Source organism: Hirundo rustica, chromosome 14 (assembly GCF_015227805.2).
Source record: "Hirundo rustica isolate bHirRus1 chromosome 14, bHirRus1.pri.v3, whole genome shotgun sequence".
In the NCBI taxonomy this organism is placed as follows: Eukaryota; Metazoa; Chordata; class Aves; order Passeriformes; family Hirundinidae; genus Hirundo; species Hirundo rustica.
Window position 1 is genome coordinate 4,954,596 of NC_053463.1, and position 16,298 is coordinate 4,970,893.

At 41.8% G+C, this 16,298-nt stretch overlaps 1 protein-coding gene across 8 annotated transcripts in view; it reads right to left on the reverse strand.

The window, feature by feature from the left end:
- The window catches only part of SGCD (sarcoglycan delta), a 497,197-nt gene that overhangs the window by 209,687 nt on the left and 271,212 nt on the right, over window positions 1-16,298 (reverse strand). Inside the window, exon 1 of one of the 8 annotated variants that reach the window (XM_058422459.1) lies at window positions 12,801-12,839. The exons of the other annotated variants lie outside the window; for them this stretch is intronic. The gene's annotated coding sequence lies outside the window, so the exon portion shown is untranslated. Of the gene's footprint in view, window positions 1-12,800; window positions 12,840-16,298 lie in introns of those variants that run through there. 8 annotated transcript variants of the gene reach the window in all.

The window sequence follows — 16,298 nt, forward strand, 5'->3', positions numbered from 1 at the left end:
CTTCCCGCTTACGTTCCTTAAATCCCTGACTTTCCCAGCAGGTACAGGATCACCAAAGAGCTGCAGCACCATGGCCATCGAGAGGAGACAGGATGGACTTCTGCCACTTGCATTTTCCCTCAGGCCTGGGTAAAAACCCTCTTTGACTGAGGTCTGCAGAGTGCACAAGCTAACCTGAAGAGCCAGCCCTCGTGGAGACAGTAACTAGGATTTCAATCAATATTTATTTATTCAGGTGTCCTCAAAACAGGATGATTACACCCAGGTTACAGTCTGAACGCCCAGCCATGCTGTAATTATGCTGCCAAGGAAGGGCAGGAGCATCCATGAAAGAGAGGCAGTAGGTCAGTGGATTTGGCATCTCATCCCAAGTGAGAAGGAAGGGGTTGAACCACAGTTTAAAACTTCGCTGTCCTTATTTGTTTTTCCTGCAACTCCTCTGCAGCTGCCTGCAGCCCAGAAAACATGGAATGTCTGAACCTCAGTCTTGGGGGACAATAATCTGGCTTTAATCATCTGCATCTCACACTGCCGTCTCACATGGCTGGATTCAGGACAGTTATTTATATTAGCATAGTTTTTGTTGATATTATTATTACTATTATAATAAAACTGATACAGGAGAAAGTAGAATCAAACCCACAAACTTCTAATTGAAAACCTGAGGTTTCTTTGTCCACGTGTAGCTCTCACACTACAAGAGATTTCTGTCTTTTCTCGAATCATGCAGGACATTGATCCTCTTGCCAACAGGGCAGGCATGCCAGTATCTCTCAGTGCCAATTTTCAATTTTTTGTTTTACAAAAGCAGCACAGCTCAGTATAACCCAGCACCACATGGCTGCAAGACACAAAAGAGGAAGAGCCAAAAGAATTTGCTCACACCCAACCTGTGATGCTGAAGACACATTTTCTGACAGGGTAATTCAGTGCCCCCAGAGTGACAAGAGGTGATATTTCAAGTGAAAATGTTACACCAGGGTGGAGCTGCTCCATGCCCACATCCAGGACATCGCAGGGGTTGCAGGTGAAGGCTCCTGCCCTCAGGCTCCACGTGCACAATGCCCATGGCCACCTGCACAGAGAGCACGGCTCCCCACGAATCCTTGGATTTCAGTCACAACTGGGGCTTTCCCTGCTGCCTGCTCTGCTCAGGGCTGCAATCAGCTTACACACATCAAACAGTCATGGAAGCAACCACGGCTCCTGTAGTGTATCTGGGAGTTTGGTGCAACACTTCCTTCACTGACAGCCTGAGCAGATCGGAAATGATCCATATGGTGACACTCACTCAGACACAGCGATGCTACTTTCAAGGCTTTCCCTCAGAAATATGTGACTTGCCTAAATACATCTGCAGCTTCTTCCTCTCAGCAAAGCACAGACCAATGAGGTAATAGCCAGGAATCACTAAGCAGTGCAGAATAAGGAATTTTTCTGCCTTGAAAAATTTGTTACTTACACCAAAGGTTAAAGTTCCAGAAATACTAGTTATTCAGAAGGCTATTAGGAGTTCAAGTCCATATAAAACCCATTTACTTGTAAAATGCTTCACTGGAATGTAATTTTTTTTTTAAAGAAATTCGTTAACTCCAATGTAAAAAGTATTTCTTAGGGAAAATATGGTATTTCAAATTAAAACCCAAGCATTTTTGTTTAAAAAGCTAACTCCAGAAGTTTTGCGCTGCTCCATTTTGGTTTCAGCCCAGTGTTTGCTGAACCTGGCCTCACCCTTGCTGTCAAGGTATTCATGGTTTGGCACCAACCAGTGCCAACACATCAGACTGTGAATTCCAGATCAGCTCTGGCAGGAAGCTGCAAACCTCACAGACAAAGACCTGGTACGAGGCAGGGGTGGTAAACAAGGATAATACTGCACGACAGACAACTAACAGGAGAGAGGATGGCAAACAGAAGATAATTGTCAAGCACGTGGTATTTTTAGCAACAATCAACCAAAATGCCTTAGACATCAATTTCAAGCCACTTAATCCTCTTAATGACATGCTATGGCATTTGTTTGTGATTAGGGTTTCACTTTGTTTTCTATAGAAGATTCCCCTCAGACTCCTGCATTCAATGTGCTTTTGTAAATAGTTCTGCCAGGACGCTGAGTATTAGGTTAGAGTTTACTTATCACAGTGCTAAATTATTCCAGCTGGGTCATTATTAATTCTCCTAATTTTACTGTCATTTGCTATCATTACAACAACGCAGCACCCTATGGATACATTTATTACAGAGCATAAATCCAAGGCTCGTCTAAGCTGCTGAAATGCCTACTCTGCAATCTTTATGCAAAAGCCTGAGGAGTGTTTAAAAAGAATTATCTGTAGGAAAACTTTCTAAAGGCTTACCTCTCGCTCCCCATCCTCCACCCACCCATCACATTTCTGCACCACGTAGGGTAAGTTTTCAATGTGTGATACTCCACTGCAACACAGCCTGTGGCCCACGGCAAAGCTCTTTCAGAGTAAATACACTGGGAAAAGGGATGCTGGAGAGAGAGCAAAGAGGATGGTGCTGCAGTCTATGCAATTTCCATTGAGAGAAAGCATTCATAAAAAAAGATGTTTAAAAATATCCTAATGTATATTCCTTCCCCCTCCGCCCCCACCTTCAGAGAGTTTATGCACTGCATATATCCTTCTCCTAACACAAGCATATGCTTGATTGGATCTCGATTCAGCGAAGCAATTCATTCAGGGAAGAGCTTTTAGCACCTGTTAAAACCTGTCAGACAAAAACTTAAGCAGATGCTTCAGTGTTTTTCTAAATCAGGACTGTAACTGGATTTACCAGTGCATAAATTGCTCCACGTCACACAGACTGTGAAATTTTCGTTCTGTTATGAAGGCAACTGTCCACATGGTGTGAGTCTGGTAACAAGAGGCCATGACTCAGGTTTTAAGCAGCTGCTCTGAAATAGTCCTGAATGTGCCAGTTCCGTCCCCCTCCCCACATTACCACCCTCAGGGAAGTTGCAGCATTTTCTCAGTACAGTAAACCCCAGATTAATAACTAGGTACTAGACCTGGTTTTGTTGCTTCTCTCCAAAGCTGTCCACATCCTTAGGGAACAACGTGTCCCAGCAGCCACCCCTCAGTTCAGGGTCCACAGCGACATCCCCTGAGCTCACCTGAAGCAGTGGTCCCTACACAACAATTTTGTGTGTGCACTTGGGTTTCATTTTTAAGGACTGGGGCTCACCCACACTTGGGAATTGTGCTTTTTGGTCCATCATTCAAACAACTGATCAAAATTAAGGCAGATACTTCTCACATCCCACAGCTAAAATGTCCAATAACATCTGAGTTAAACATTAATATACTTCTTTTAAGACTTTGTTAAATCCAAGTGTATAGCCAGTGGTAGCTGTTGCACAGTGAAATCCTTGCTACCTGGGCACATGAAGCTCTGGTAAAAGAGATTCAGTGATCCACTGATCAAGAACTTTGACAGTCACAAGTCTGAGCTTTCTCTCAGGTATGAGAACACGATGCTCATGTGAGCATCACACTCCTGGTTACAAAGTGCTTTTGCTTTCCTCCTCTCTTGGGTATTAGTTACACAATCAGAAAAAAGAAATCAGATTAGTCTGGGCTTAAAGCATGCCAGTTACTCCGTGCTGCTCACAGGTATGTGCTCACAGGTAATTTGCTCTGTATCTTCTTGGGTATTTACAAATCTCTGTTTCCCTTGTAGTGTCCTCTCTGGTGACAGGTACTATGTTTGCCTTCCTCCAGAATTCTGACAACTGCCCTATTCTCCATAAGCTTTTGAGAGTTGTAAATAATTCAGTGGGTACATTTCATAAGGCCACACTGACCCAAATATATCAGTTACCTAAATACTCCTTATCTTGTTCTTGCCTTTGCTCGTAAGCCCTTTTACAGGGAACACTGTTACAGATCTGACACAGTTATTAACCTTTCTGTGAAGAGCAGTGCAAAATAATGGCATTTTGTATTTCTGTCTTCTCTTCCAGTCCATTTATTTGCTTCCCTTTCTTCCTGATGGACTTCTGCCTTCCTCTTACCTCCAGTGTGTTTATAAGTCATTTCATAACCTTTTATAGCCATAACTGATTTTGCCTCTATGTCCTTCTGATTTCAGCCTGTGTGGCTGCACAGCTGGTGGTGTTCCTGGCCACACATCTTTGGCTTGTCACATTTGTACAAATACTCATTACTGAAAAGCTTTCTTTGCTGTGCTACTCCCCTAAAATTATCTTTGTGCATAGAGCCCCCCAAAACCTCTATTCCACAGCACTGCTTTAGTTAACAAGTTTGCACAAAGCATTTTCCATAGGAAAACGTGGGATTTTCCCACTTCTGACATTTGGCACCCCGGCTCATTACTCCAAAGGAGCACAAAAGGTGTAAATCTTTGTAAATCCATTACTCTCTGCCCAAATCCAACCTGCTCAGACAGTCCAAAAAGAAAGTACATGATGTATCCTATAATTCTGGCCAAGAACATATCTGTGCTTAATTATCTGCCTACAGTCCACTGATTAGCACAAGTTAATTTTCTTCACCAAGAGCAACACACTTGAAAAAATGTCCCAAAACCAATTCCACTCAAAATTCCAGCTGCTCTCCACTTACCCCTCCCTGTCTTCACAGCTTCTCTCTTAAATATTCTCGTGGCATCCTTTTTTCTTCAATACTTTTTGGATTTTGTACACCTTGGTCATAACCCCTCTTAATCTCTTCTATTCTAATGAATATAAACATAATTTTCTTAACCTCACCTCCTGTTTTATAACCCCTGAGGCCCTTTATCATCTTTGTCAAGACCGTATCCATAATTAGGGTATGTAAGAAGGATCAAAAGGAAGGAACAAGAAAGTGCCAACCTGACACAAATCGTTACATGAATAAGCAACATCTTCGGGCCAGACTCACCCTTCCCATCCCAAGCCAGTGTCAGAGGGCAAGTGCCTGCTGATTCCTGCACATCAGGTGGTGTAGCCAGGACAGGTTTCGTCACTGCAGGGTGCTCCACTCCCCCCCTGAGCGCATTCTGCATATTCACCTTTCTGCTGTTTGTGCTAACTCATTACAGCTGCACACAGACACCTGCCTCTGCATTCCGCACAGGTAAATGAAGATGTTGGGTATCAGACAGGCTGCCCTCCTCCCTCTGTGCACACACAGACACGTACACTCCCACAGACTGCTCCCTGCAGGACCCCACAGGCACACAGGTGTAGGGGCAGGGTCAATATTGCTGTTAGGAGGGAAGAGAACACTGAGCATTCTTCGTAGAATCGCAGATGAAGATAACACAACAACTGACCTTCAGGGCTCACAGTGACCAGCGTTCCTTGGCTAGACAGATCCTTGAATACTCCACTGATTAGCAGAGTAGAAGTTTCAGAGGGATGCATCTAAAACCACAAAAATGCCCAGGATCTGGAAGTTTACACCTTACAGAGAATATCGCTGTTTACCTATGGATTATTGTGTATGATATTCAGAATTTGAAATTTGCCATAGCAGATCAGACAAGTGCTCTGTTTAGACCATAAAGCTGAATCAGACAGCAGCAAAAGCAGATGCTTCAGGGAGGGTTTTGAGAAACCTCTGCAAACTGTTACACAACAACGAAACCACCTGGGCTGTGCTCTTCCTCATCCTGATTCACCAGAGAGTAGGCAGATAACCTGAAAAGGAAGAATTCCTCTACCTCCATCAGGCATCTCCCTTTCAGTCCTTACCGTTGATGCTGAATGGTCTCACTGCTCTGAAATCAGGTCTAACCCTCTGGACTTCAGCTCTTGAGCTTTTGTTCTTGGTGGCACCTTGTCACAGTTTGTCCCCCAGACTCAGCAACTCCACAGCTCATCCCACACCCTCAAAACGTGAAATCACAACCCCATCACCAACTGTGCTGCTCTTCCTAAAGAGGTTCCTTGCAAAATTTGCTCACCCATTAGCGAATCACACCCAATCTGTTTGGCATAGGCAAATTTAAGGTGTTTTATTATGGAAAAGCATGCCAAAACATCTTCCCACAGAGCGTGGCACTCCGTGGTGTGACACAGTTACGCGGGGCTGACGCTGCAGGACGTTTTACAGAACACAAGGCTGCAACCTGTTCGTAGTGGGGTAGCAACCTGTTCAGGCATAAAAGGTGAAAATGAATTTATTTGTCCTTGGCACGCCTTGCAGCTACTTATCTGCTGCTCAGCAGGTACAGCCAGTAGTAACAACCTGCAGAAGGAAATGGCACTAAAACTGCAGCCCACGCCAAACTTACGACTCTATTTTTCTTCGCCATTATTAGCTATCAGATGGTTACTATGAAACATTATCTGCGTATTTCATCATGCCTACATTTATGCTCCACGAGCAAATCAGCCGCTGAAAATAGCTTTGCACTCCTCCAAGAAACCTTTACAAGATCTAAAGTTGGTCGTTCTTTATCAGCACCTTATTTACCGAGGCAATTCCCACGTTGCTGAGATTCATCCTTATGGATGGTGGGAGACCTGCACTGCTGTTAACGCCACTGATCTTCGAAAAGAAAATGCAGCTGCAGCGTGGAACAGCAAGGGAACTCTGCAGCTTGACTGGGTGAGGGCTGTAGGATGTAACAAGCATTTACAACACTGCTATTTCGTGCAAAAACATCACCCAGCAGCTTGGGTACATTAAGAAAATTATTCCATGACATTTGATCTGGGGGTTTCTTTTTTCATTTGAGTTTCAAAAAGGTTTTTCAGTCCTCTCAGATAAAGCAACAACTTTCTCTTCCCCTCCCATGAAAAAGTTTTGACTTTAAATCAACTCTTTGTGGACAACTGAATAGCTGCTACCTTACAATACTCTGGATCAGATTTTCAAATTGGTATGAGCTTAAAATAACAATGAAGTCCATATTTCTTCACCAGATACCCATTTGCAGGCAAATTCTGCTTATAATTCTGCTGCCCTTCTGAAGATGCAAAATACAGGAGCTCACGTCTATTCCATATCTCCTACCTGGGCAGCAGAGACAGAGCTCAGCATAGAGAAGACTGAATTTAAACTGGAGCAGGTCCACCACTTTCTGGCCTCTAAACCAAGCAAATAATTCCATGAGCTCTCCTCTAACTCTTGAGCCACAATTAATAGGTGAGGAAAAAGCAGTTCACAGAGTTCCTGACTAAAACATGGCAAACATCAAGTAAAATCAACATATGCTCTAATTCCTACCTTTAGGGTGTAAAAAAAAAAAGCCTACATACAGGTGTAACTGGGCAATTAAAAAGCCACAAAGATCTATGAATGTTATTAAAATTCTAGGTGATACAAGAAAATTGCAAAGTGCAACCCTGGGAATACGAAACCACCAAAGGAAAAAAAAAAAAAAAAAAAGAGTAAGAGCTTCTTTTAGACTTGGCTGCTGGTTAAAAAATAGAAAAGGCAAAAGAAAAAATATCTTATTGCTTCTTACTGGCAAAGGTGCTGGTTTGACAGCCCTGAAGAGAGATCTATTTATTCAAAGTAATGCTGGCAGCAATGGCACATTTCTTCCAATATGCCCAACCCTGTATCTATTTTCAGTTCCGTCAGTAAACTAAAGGTTAAAGCTATTTATTTAAACCCACACCCACATGCCATTTAAATGGACCCAAATTACTGTCTGAGTTGTAACCTCTCTGTATTAAAGTCCCCTTAGGGGCTGCTTCTTCATTTCAGGCTCAAAAAATTCCTCCCTCACAGGATAAAAGCACTTCCAAATAGAAATGGAGAAGGAAATAAGGAGGAGTTCAAAGAATGCCCCTTGGTGTTGTGGACACTGCAGAAAACTTTAGTTCCATTACACGAGTAACTAGGAGGTTAGCACCAGTCATATTAAAAAATGTCACTGCCATTCCTGTTTTAAGGACTACTTAAAAAAAAAAAAATATATATATATATATATATATATATATATATGAGAGAGAAAAATGAAAGAAAAACCACTACATATTCTGCTTGTCTCCGTGACGCAACTGGAGTGAAGCCCACCAAAACACCCCAAAATGAAAAAGAAAAGGTGGCCCCAAACAATCAGCCTACAGTGGAAATAATCCTCTGCCAAAGGACAAGGAGGACCGAGGAGGAACAGGGGCCTTCTGCAGTCAGGCACCGGCTAACAGGAGCAAAGTGCCATCCCAGGAGTGAGGTTATTCTCCAGCCTGATAAAAGGCAAAGAGAAAGCAGCATCTGGCCTACAATATTTAGCCTTTTCTACACAGTTTAATGCTGTGGGAAGCATGGTAAAAGCAAAGCTTCCTCAGCCCCGGGAAGACAGCTGGCGATGAAACGCAGCAGGGACACCATATGATGGAAGGCTCCTAATTACAAAATCCCTGTCTTGCCTGTCAGAGCAACTGCACAGTGGTGCAGGGGAGCTCACAGAGGAGCTGGGGAAAAATCAAACATAGATAAGACTTGAAATCCATCTCCAGATGCAAACTTTCTCTGCCTTTGAGTACAGCTGGCTCTTGGATCTAGCTCCAGCCAAAAAGATGCAGTTCAGAACAGTGAAGATGTTCCCAAAGCTCAGGGCTTGTCCACCTTCAGCTTCTGATGGTGAGCCAGTCTTATAAAGAGACGTTCAGTGGAAAATTTCTGTGCTAATGGACCACAGACACCTAATTCCATCAGCATGAGCGATGATCCCTGGAGACCATGATTCACAAACACCAAGAAAAAGAACAAGAGTGGGGAGAGAAAAAGTCACCCAAGAGGTTTGAATTTCATTTGATGTTCTCTAGACACATAAATAGAAAAGAAGGATTTTCAACATATAGAATCTCATTATGTACTGATACTGTTAATTGCTATTCAAGTGCCTAGAGGCAAAGTACAATTCTAACGAGCTGAAAAGTATTGTCAAATACATCAGCATTATAGAATCAGAACTCCAGAATGGTTTGGGTTGGAAAGGATCTTAAGAACATCTCATTCCAACTCCCTGCCACAGGCAGGGACACCTTCCACTATCACAGGGTGCTCCAAGCCCTGTCCAGCCTGGCCTTGGACACTTCCAGGGATCCAGGGTCAGCCACAGCTTCTCTGGACACGCTGTGCCAGGGCCTCCCCACCCTCACAGCAAAGATCAAAATGAGTAAAATGGTTAAGAACAAGGAAAATGCCACCAATACCATGGAAGCAAACACACAGAGAGCCAAGGGAGGCAACTCCATGCTGATGGACAGATTGGGACTGGTATCCACTAAAGCTGATTTAACATTCCACACTTCAGCCCCCACTGTGACCACACAAACCCTCCAAGTCCCCAGACAGCAGCACCTCACTGAGATCATGGCAGTGATGTGAAGGGTCACAGGTCAATGAACCTGGGCTTTCCCTCCTCCCCTCTTACTCTGGTGGCTGAAGCTCTTCTCCTATCCTAGCACATCAGAATTATAAGGGCACCCCTGTCTGGTGGGAAGGAACTGAGCAGGGATATTTTCAGCTGCACTGCCAGCACATTTCTGCAGTGCCATCAGGAGAAAAAACCCGCTGGAAGAGCTGGCTGAACTCACCAGTAAATATAATTAAGCTCCTGCTAAACCGTATGACTTTTGCTAAATTTGAAGCACAAACAAAACTGGTTTAGCGGCTTTATGCTGAGTAAGAAAGGGATAAAGAATTAGATTTTTACAATTCAATGTGAGCAAACTGCAGCCCTGCAGAATCTGCATCATCCGGACTGTGCGCGGGCGGCAGAGCCGGGCGCTTAATTTTTGAGACAACAGCAGATAGATATTTAAAGCTATTGCTCAAAGGGCTTAAATAATGAGTTGTAAATGAATTCATTACCATTTGCTGTATAGCTGACGGAAAACAAATCAGATCTCATATGCTGTACAAGCTTTCCTGAAAACTGTCAGGTGAAGCTTTTGGCCAAGAAACAGAAGCTCCCTGTGCTTGAGGCTCAGTTTGCTTCAAATCCAAGCATTTGTTTCCCACCAGAGTCAAGTTTTCAAGAACTGCGGGTAAATTTGACTAATCTTGGTTAAAGTTTCAAAGTTGACAAGTATGCGTGTGGAAGAGAGACTGACAAAACCTTTCAGTAGCAGCTTTGATAGATGTTTCTTAATTATGCTAAAGCATTATGAGATCCAAACAGCTCAAACTAAAACCAAGAATAAAATTAGTGCTGCTGTTTCAAAAAGAACAAACAGTAACAAGGAAAATCTGTTAAAAAATAGCAACACGGATTAGTAAACACAAAAGTCAGGCAGAACAGTACACAGACTCTCATTTCAAAGAAGAAAAACGGTCCCAGAAATTGTCAACTAGTAAAACAAGACTGATAAGCATTAACTCTCCACAAAATTAAATTACAGTTTAAAAAAGAAGAAAAAAAAAAGCAAGAGCAATGAGCCCTGGTAGAAAAAATGACTGAATTAACATATCAAAGGAAGAAGATAGGAGAGTAATCCAGAGGGTAATACAAAAGAAAAGTTTAAGGGACACCTTGGGATAAGTTTTCTTTGAAGTACTGCACTTCCTAAAATAATAGGAGGGTTATCTAAACACGCCCATCATGCATCACAATTATTGTACTACACTTTTACTTACAGAAAATTCATTGCATAAGTGGAGAGTAAGTGCTCCTGTGGAACAGCCCTAATTAAGAAGTTCTCATTACGTGTGGAATTAGCACCAGGGACGCAGGAGCCAAGTCTGTATTTCAGACCCTGGGCGTGCACCCTGGGCACACAGAATCCTCCAAGGCAGAGCAGCCTGGGGGTGGAATCCTTACAGCCAGTGACTTTTATAAAGCTAAAAATGATGTCATTGTCCTGTATCCCACCTCTTCCCTCCCCATTTCCCAACTCCACAGACACTGCTGGCCTCTGATGCAGATCAACAACAACTTTTGCATCCCATGCAACTTGCAATGTTCCATTTTCCATCCATGCTGGAGCAAAAAGCCTTGCAGGTCATTAAAACAGCATAAACAACCTAAAATGAGAAGAGAATTAATCAAGCATCACTTTGCAATCACTGCTGGTGGAGCATCTCCTTTGTGGGGACATTCCATTTGCCTGCCACAGAGAAAACCAGACTTCTTTAGAGATTTATATCACTCTTAGTATTCAAGGAATGATTTAATTTTGGGGAAGACTAAAAGCTGTGGCACCAGCTGGAGAAATGTCCAGTTTCTACACAGCAAGAGATTACTCATGGCTGCACAAGCCCAAAGGGATCACAGCAAAACCCTACCAAAGAGCTCCTATTCTGCTTTTCTGAATCACTGGAAATGCAGGGATTGAAGAGTTTACAAGGAAATATGTACACTCAGTATTTCCTGAGGGACTCCATGGGTCTTTGAGTAGGATAATCCTGCTTCCTTTCCTAAGATCATCCATGTCTCATCACAATGAAGTACAACTTTGGAAGATGCTTTTACTTTTGGAGATTTAAAACATAGAAATACTTTATCCTATGTAACTGTTTTTAACTTTAATGGAGCTAATTTTGCCTCAGTTTGCTCTCCTTTGCCATGAGAGTGGATTTACTTCCCTGAGCTGTACTTCATCCAAATGGGATAATTCCAAATGAGCAGCACACACTGATTTCTCAATGTCATTCTCCAGTGTATGTGACAGATGATACAAATATCTCCACGTGATTGATCTACAGCCAATAATCAAATAAAGAACAGATAAGATCTTTAGATTAAAATCATTCTGGAAGTTTAAATGGAAAAGTAAATCAGATAATTAAATGCCTGCCCTTAGTGTTACATTTTTTAAAGTGACAAAATCTATAAAAACCTAAGGCAGAAACATAAAGTGCAACTGAAAGAGAATCACTGAAAACCAAATTAATATTTTAATTCTGTCACCATGGAAAAAAGTCTCTAAATGAGATGAAGTTTAGAATCAGTGCGACGCACGGTGATTTATTACCTTTTCCCTGTGACTTAAATTACTGTTTCTTTAATATTCAATAAATTCTTCTCATGGAGTTTCAGCCTTAGCTGATCACAAAAAAAAAAAAAAAAAAAAAAAAAGAAAAAAAAGAAAAAAAAGGAAAAAAAGAAAATAAAAAAAATAAAAAAAAAAAAAAAAATAAATGGAGAGAAGCTGAAGGAACAGTGAATTAAGAAAAAGCCAGTGATTTTCCAGTAGCCACGTCAAAAATCAATGAGACTGAAGGACCAGAGGTGGGATTAATAAAGCTTTCTTCAACTCTGTAACTCTGCACTTACTCCCTAAGCAGTGGGAACGGGCTTGTTTGCCAGACAGTCTCTGTGAACAGCAAGTTTCAAAGAAAAATCTAAAGATTCTTGTGTACTTGTAATGCAGCACGATGCTTTCAAAGCCAGATCATCTTGTCAGCACAGTATTTTAGCTACACACACACTTCAAATGATTTATCCAGCCTTTACCTTATAAGGTGCTTCCCTGAAACATGTCCTCTCCAAAAAGCAGTGAAAATAAATAAATAAGTATATAAATTATTATATAAATCACGAGCATTTGGTTTGACTGCTTAAAAGAGTCTACAACAATCACTAAGTGATAGGCTGTCAAAACTGCAGTGTTAATTAAATGAAGATTAATTGTTGAATTTACTTAAATTTAATACAATTAAGGGATGCATCATGTTTATATGCATTGATCAAAAGCAGTTAGCAGCTTGCACAGATCCATATTTAATAATACGATTTTAATGTTCAGTTGACACTTACCACACAGCCACTTTTATTAAACACATACAACAATTAGCGTGGCACTGTCAAGCCCTTCCAACATTCTGTCATTAAACAAACGAGAATTTGCAGATGCTATTCCCTACCACCAAATCCTAGCAGCAGGAGGAAGAAATCGGATGGAAATGCCCAAATTATCCCAAGAAAACAGCAGGTCCTGTGTACAAAACAAACCCAAAAGGAAGCTGAAAACAGTTCCTGCCTCTGATCTAAAGGAAAATTCCTTTTTCACTTCAGGAAATGCAAGGAAATGAATTCTGGTTAATTCTGGCTGCTGAGGAGGCTCCCAGCAGATCCAGGAGCAGCGCCAAACACCACACACAACCCAGGCAACCTCGTTAACAACCTGATGTAAGGTTAAAGGAACACACAGAATATATGGCCAACAAAATGGCAATTCCACTAGGCACTAAAAGGCATCCAGAGTCTTAATGGCCACTGACGAGTTTGATTTTGTTAATTAGAGGCAGATATCTTATGAAATAGGCTGAAAGCCTCCATTCCCAGTATCCTCTGTGGCCCCTAACACTTGCCATTTATAGAAGGTTTTTTTTGTATATTATTTTAAAGATGGGAATAAGTATATTTTAAAGGTGAGGATGAATAGAAGTCTTTCGTGGGCTTGCCTTTAAAAATTAGAAAGCTCTCTTGAGCATCATGCTTGAGACAAAATTCAGGTTCTCTCTGGTGAAAAATCTCAGTGCAAGATAACAAACCGTTCCCACACAAATGAACACCAATTCTGGTAACTTCAGCAAGAGTTTTACTGAACAGAAGCATTTCATGCAATCTTGCATGAAATAGTTGTTCTACATAAAAATAATTTCTATTCCATCCACAAATCTCAGGTCTTTGCCTCAGCATAACAATTGCATCTACCATCCCATTAATTTTACTGTGACAGGCAACATATTTAGAGAACTACTTAATAATTCAGTATTTTCTCAGTCAACATAGAGCATCCCTTTCCAGAAACAATCAGCATTGTGGGATTCATTCTGCTGTGCTTGTTCACATCCAAGTGGATTACAAGAAAATGGGAATAACATGAACAAAAAAGAACCACTCCTAGAGCAGAAAATTAAATTTTATCTATGACTGCCTTTAAAGTTATACTCGAATTAGCTTAAAATGTTGACAATTTCCCTAAGCACTAGATCTCAGCTCAGGTTAATTAGATCACCCCACTGAAGGCAACAAACCCATGTGGATTTCTACCAAATGGGAAGTGTAGAAGCAGGAGCTTCAGCAAGAAGCCACCAGTGTGTATCTGAAGGCAGAACATAAATCCTGTAAGGAAAAGAAACAACTTTCACAGCAGAGCCCAGAGGAGCAGCACTGGAGCTGTGTGAGGAGGATCAGCCAAGCACAGGCTCCTGCCCCTCAGGGATGGGACTCGCTGAGTGTGAGCTCCAAACAACCAAAAGTGAGCCCACAGCTGGCCAGAAAAATGAGTTCTTTGAATATTACTGAAATATTTGAGTGTCATGCCTTTCAGCTCCTCACCAACCTTTTGTCCCTTTCTTATGAATTTTCAGTGATGCTCCACTTGTGTCTCTTTATTTTGCTCATTTAAGTGTTCTCTAAATACTTGCTTTGTTTGGATATTCATGTAAACTCTTCCCATACATCAAGAAGATGTGTTGTTATGTTGGGCACCAGGATTTGAGAAGAAACACCACAGGCAGTGCCCTGGGACTCTCTAACTCAACAGTAATTCACTTCATTTAAAGCTGATGGAGCTGTGTCCCTGTGCGTGTCCTGCTGGCTCTGTCCCTCACCAGCACTCACTGCTGGGCTTTGATCGACCAGCTCCAGCTCACACTTCATTTTCAGGATGTGAGTTGTTTCAAAGCTCATGCTACAGACCCGGTTTTCAGTGCTAACAGTTATTCTTTAATACCAGTAAAAATAAATAGATGGATTTAAGGAATCATCTGGGTTTGAAGGAGGAGAAGCATCCCAGCAAGTGGATTCTGCTTTTGGGGTGTGCCCCACTGTGTCTCCCTCCAATCTTCCCAACACCTTTATTCCACAGCAGCAGCAGCTAAAGCTGTTGGTATTCAAGGCACACCCCAAGTTAAAACTCCCACCATATGCTGAGAAAATATCTCATATTAAATCCTAGGACAGCTGTTTCACTACAACCTCATACGGCATAAGGTGAGTGCAGGAGGAGATTATAGGTAGGAGAAGAATTTAAAAAACCCAAATAACTCAGCTCAGACATCAATCATTTCTATTATTCTGCTTGGGCATGGGGGAGCTTTGTGCAGAAAGCTGGGTCCTCTGAAAGTGCCTCTGCCACACAGATTTACTCCTACAGGTGTTTAGGAAAAAATATTTTGAATTAAAGTCATGAACAATGGTTTTTCAGGACTGCCAGGGGAAATACGAAGCACCCTTCCACCTTGTAAGAATAATGCAGCAATCTGGAAACATTACAGCAAATGTGTCACTTTCACTCGTTCTAAATAAAAAGAGGGAAATAAAAATTAAGTATCATTAAACACAAATGTTATTTCATTCTAGATATCTAAAGGGCATCCATTTTAGAGTGCAGCGCATCTAGACATCTCATTATTTTAAAAAAGTTAGTTTAGCTGGGAAATAATATTCTTTCGCTTAGTGAAACTTAGCAAACTTTGTTAGAAACCTCTGAGTGAAGCAAGATGTCCTTCTGAAAACTGGACAACAATTTCAATCAGGGATCCATTAGAAAGAGAAAGGGAAGACAGGGAAAGTGTCACTGGAAAAATACCTGGGAGTGGTTGAAGCGCTGTTTTCATGCAGTGAGCAGCGCTGGCAGCTTCCTCTGCCACTGTCCCTGGTACAATTCAGGCAAACAAAATTACAATCTGAACGCGCTGCTAAACTGCACAAAGGAAATCCACTCTCCTCGGAGTTATTTGTTTAAAAAAGGATTATTCTATTTATACACAAATATTTACACAGCATTAAACAGCACTGTGTTGATCACTTCTTGCATGGAATATGTTATATTTTAAAAACAGGACTATTCTACTGCTTTCAACAATCTTTAAGGGTATCTATCACAAAAATATCCTTTGCACTGGGAACATTAAGACTAAAAGACACTTGATTTGGTGTTTATATCCTACTTAACATGACAAAATGGGGATCTAAAACGGCTCCACAAACCCTTGAAGCTCCTTGGCCTAGAAAATGCTGATATTAAAAAGATATTTGTGATTACAAGCATTTTCCTAAACCGAAGTCAAGCGGCCTCGAGCTGCCTCATATTTACCCACGGTCAGCTCCTGTGGATTAAGTGGGATCCAGGAGCTCGTTATCCCTGATCCCACAGACCCCTGCTGACCCCACAGCAGCTTCAACTTGAGAGATGAATCAATAGGGTAGAGCCTTAGGATGCTGTCCCCAAGGAACAGAAAAGGTCTTCCCAGACGCAAGCAGTGTAGTTAATGGTATTCTCATGGCACAGATACCAGTGTCTCACTCATCTCCGGTCTGTCAGGGAAGGGAGATCCTTATGTGGCATGGACAACCACTCTCAACAAATCCCCACGGACATCAGGCAAGCACCAGCAATCCCAAGTGAGACT